The sequence below is a fragment of the Triticum dicoccoides genome, chromosome 5A, assembly GCF_002162155.2.
Source record: "Triticum dicoccoides isolate Atlit2015 ecotype Zavitan chromosome 5A, WEW_v2.0, whole genome shotgun sequence".
Lineage (NCBI taxonomy): Eukaryota > Viridiplantae > Streptophyta > Magnoliopsida > Poales > Poaceae > Triticum > Triticum dicoccoides.
The window spans coordinates 545,632,617-545,637,140 of NC_041388.1; the positions used below are offsets into that span (position 1 = coordinate 545,632,617).

General features: G+C 44.2%; 1 long non-coding RNA gene across 1 annotated transcript; it reads left to right on the top strand.

Moving 5' to 3' along the window:
- The first annotated feature begins 2,241 nt into the window (after window positions 1-2,241).
- On the top strand, window positions 2,242-4,067 carry LOC119297804. Its single transcript, XR_005145740.1, has 3 exons — window positions 2,242-2,452; window positions 2,534-2,888; window positions 3,776-4,067. It is a non-coding gene; the product is annotated as an uncharacterized LOC119297804 (long non-coding RNA).
- The last annotated feature ends 457 nt before the right edge of the window (window positions 4,068-4,524 follow it).

Sequence of the window (4,524 nt, forward strand, 5' to 3'; positions counted from 1 at the left end):
GTGCGGTGATACGTCTCCAACGTATCTATAATTTTTGATTGCTCCATGCTACTTTATCTACTGTTTTGGACTATATTGTGCTTTATTTTCCACTTTTATATTATTTTTGGGACTAACCTATTAACCGGAGGCCCAGCCCAGAATTGTTGTTTTTGCCTATTTCAGTATTTCGAGGAAACAGAATATCAAACGGAGTCCAAACGAAATGAAACCTTTGGGACGTGATCTTCTCACCGAACGTGATCCAGGAGACTTGGACCCTACTCCAAGAAGTTTCCGGGGAGGTCACGAGGGTGGAGGGCGCGCCCCCTGGGCACGCCCCCCTGCCTCGTGGGCCCCTCGGAGCTCCACCGACGTGCTCCTTCCTCCTATATATACCTGCATACCCCCATTAGACCAAAGAGGGAGCCAAAAACCTAATTCCACCGCCGCAACTTCCTGTATCCACGAGATCCCATCTTGGGGCCTATTCCGGAGCTCCGCCGGAGAGGGCATCCATCACAGAGGAGTTTTGGGTGAATTCTTTTGATGGATTATGGAACAAGGAGTGGCAAGAGCCTAAGCTTGGGGATGCCCACGGCACCCCCAAGATAATCTAAGGACACCAAAAAGTCAAAGCTTGGGGATGCCCCGGAAGGCATCCCCTCTTTTGTCCACTTCCATCGGCAATTTACTTGGAGCTATATTTTTATTCACCACATGATATGTGTTTTGCTTGGAGCGTCTTGTATTATTTGTGTCTTTGCTTGTTCATCTACCACAATCATCCTTGCTGTACACACCTTTTGAGAGAGCCATGTATGAATTGAAATTTGTTAGAATACTCTATGTGCTTCACTTATATCTTTTGAGCTTGATAGTTTACTCTATGTGCTTCACTTATATCTTTTTGAGCGTGATAATTTTTGCTCTAGTGCTTCACTTAGATCTTTTAGAGCATGGTGGTGGTTTGTTTTAAAGAAACTTGATCTCTCATGCTTCACTTAGATTATTTTGAGAGTCCTTAATAGCATGGTAATTTGCTTAATGTTAATATACTTGGTATTCAAGATATGTGAAACTTTCTTTTTAGTGGGTTGAATACTAAGATAAGTTTGATGCTTGATAATTGTTTTGAGATATGGAGGTGATAATATCATAGTCGTGCTAGTTGAGTAGTTGTGAATCTATAATACCTAAATAGTTCATCCCCACTAACCTATTTCTCTTGACATGCAACATATCCACATCAGCAGCAATGCCACATCAGCATTTAGTTAGAAGCTTACAGCTGAGACCCACCACAGTACAAAACACACACGTTGGCTTCAGTTACTGCTAAGCATGCTTCAGTTACTGCTCTGGACCCATGACAGAACCTGCCCACGGACGATGGGTTGGGCTGGATTTCCTCTCTCTCCCCCGCTTTCCCCTGTCTCACTCCGACCCATACTCCCCGCTCTCCCCTCTCTCCTGCTTTCCCCTCTCTCAACTCCGGCGCGCCGCCTGCCCACGATCCCGTCTCACAAGTAGGAACGATGGGCCGGCTCTCCCCTGTGTACGCCACGCCCTACCTCGCAGCCCCGACGGCGCTCCCCTCACCGCTCCCTCCTTCCCCGCCACGCCTCACTCCCATGCCGGCATCCGCCTTTCCTTCCGCCACACACTACTGATCCTGCCGCGGCGGCCACCTCCTTCCCTCCTCTCCCATTCAACCTCATTCTCCATACTCGCGGTGCTTGCCATGGCTACTTCCAGGGAGCAGCGCCCAGCGGTGTCGGGGTTGGGGATCTCGTCGGGTTCAGAGGAGTCCGGTCGCCTCGATCCGAAGGCCATGTCATCGGGCGCGTCAGGCGGAGTTGCTGCAACGTCAGGCAGTGTCCATGCTGTAGCCAATCTATCCAAGAAGGCCACATGGAAGCTTCCTTTCCAAGTGCTCAGCCATGGCCTCACTGCTGTGCATCCCAAATTCGTGTCGGCAGCAGCGACAGTCCACCTCCTCCCACCAGATTGCACAAAGGTGTGCTCTTTGCTGTTGGTTATTGATTTGCTGCCAAGGACAGACGGCGAGGCTATCTGTCGACTTTAAGGTATCGTACTCTATTCTTCAGAGTATTTCCTCTTTTCTTATAGTCATATATAAGTATATATTCTTATTAAAAAGGCCGTAGCAACCTTACACAGCCTACTGCTGCATCCTCTATGCTGCCCATTGCTTCCATCGGCCCACCCTGTCTATCTTCCCCGGTTATGATGTAAGTATGTGTAGCGAATAGCCAGCTGATTAATTGATGTCTGACGCTCCCTCTCCTAAATCCTAATAATTGTCCAGACGGCGCTCCGCTTCCTCTCCCCACCATCTCCACAAGAAACTAATGAATTGCCCTTTAAAGTCTGTTGGGCCTCACCTCATTTCGTCCCCACCGTCCTCCAGTACGGCTGGGTCTCTACCACACCACTCATGCTGCCTCCGGTGAGCAACTCCCTGCCATTTCCTCCATGTTATCTATGTATGATATATCGAAGATTGCATCATAAATTTGCACTTTCTCAGGTACTACGTGCTCGACGATGCCCAAGTAGCCATCTTCCTTGGTTTTCCCTCACTGCAAATACAGGCGCATTCAGTTTCTGCCTCCTAATGCTACATACTATTCCCAACTTCTCCTCGGTTGTTAATTCTGGAATTTTGCTACATTCGGTTTTTTGCTCGGTGCACTCTAATTCTTTATATGGAACGACTGAACACATATCGTATTCTGCTGGTACGTTTTATTGATCGATTGGCTTACCCCTTGAGAGAACTATATTATCTAAGTGCAGCTCAAAGGAACATGACCATAGTCCTTCCAAAAGATCCAACAAAGAGGATGGACAGCAGGAGTAAACCAAACATGCAGACCAAATAGGTACTTCAATTTTTAGTTCCAACATTTGTACCTTCCTATTTGTGTTACTTATAACTTTTGCAATGCTATGTTTCACAATACACACATGAGAACTTCCACTGTCCTACGGACGAAAAAACCCTTCAATTCATATGAACCTTTTGTTTCATGCAACAATACATCTATGCCATTGAATGCCACCACATGCATCTGGATGGATATGTTATAAACCAGACTCATGACTTGAAATTTCCTACAGATATTTACTATTTTGAGCGGCTCAACTATGTATGTAGTGTTATCACTGTGCCGGTGTTTAAAAGGGATCATACCATGTTTGGTTGAAAGTCTGGGCACTCTGCCTCAGAAAACGTGATGCCTGCATGATGAAAATTTGTGATTTGCCAGGCTAGCCTGATAGGTCAATATTTCATTCATGTCCTTGTTTGCTGCTATGTCGTTGAGTGGTTATAATTTTTTAAATACGAACCTTTTGCTGCTACTGCCTCAGATTACTCCCAGGCTGGTTCCGAACCATGTCCAAACACATGACTTGGAACAGCTGGGCCATGTTTTATAAGCATGGGCGACATTTATCCATTTCTATATGATTCTTAAACTAATCTTCGTATTTAGTTTACCAGCAAAGCTTTACAACCATGTCAGTGTGCCTGAGTAAGAAATGCCCACTATACTTCCATATTTTGATGTAATAACACCAGACATGGTTCTCTCCCAATAATTAATAGGCATCCTGTAACCTATTTGACCCAAGCCTCTGATTGTGCTTTGTTATTATTCTTGCCTTACGAAGGTATAACATGCTGATTTTTCTTTATGTACATATACTAGATTCGCCATTCATGTAACAAAGCTAGACTGAAAGTTAATAGTACTCTTAATGCCAGATGTTAACATGAGGAGGAGACAATCAAATAGGAAGGTTCTTCATTGATGGATTATGCTTAAATGCACCGTGTTTCTCTTTGCCTTTCCCCATGTTTTTCCCCCTTAAACCACCCGAGTCCCCATTGCTCAATGTGTATTAGGGTATTTTTAGTCATAATAAATCTATAAATACCGAACTGTGTTTGTACCACATTTCAAATGTTAACATCAGAATCTCTATTATAATGTCATCTCTGCTCTTTAGCTATTCAGCAGTATAACCATTTACTTTACACTTTGTGGTTTAACCTATATGTGCTCCTCATAACAAGGGGTTTCAGCTTTTGCTATTATCCACTTTTGTACATTGTCTCAGCAATGATCTCTAATGAATTTGTTCATCGTTGATTCTGTTATACTGTAAATTAGTACTCCACGGCCATTCTCCCCTGCTTAGTCGTCGTCTACAAGGCTTGACTGATGAATGATGACTGATCACCTTGGCGATCTTTCTTCCCATTGATTATTCCTAGCTAGATAGCTTCCTGTGCTCAGAGAATTTACTAACCAATTCCTTTCATGTCAACTTAATTAGCTTTTACTGTTTCAGTTACTGGCGATGATGTAACAACTAGACTTCCATCCAGGCTAGCTCTAAGTTTCATCTGTTGATCTCCTCTATTCATGGGCATCAAGTCAAGTATATTCGTTACTTCAATTTCGCTCAACAGAATATCCAAAAAATTATTGCAACAAAGTACCGCAGCAA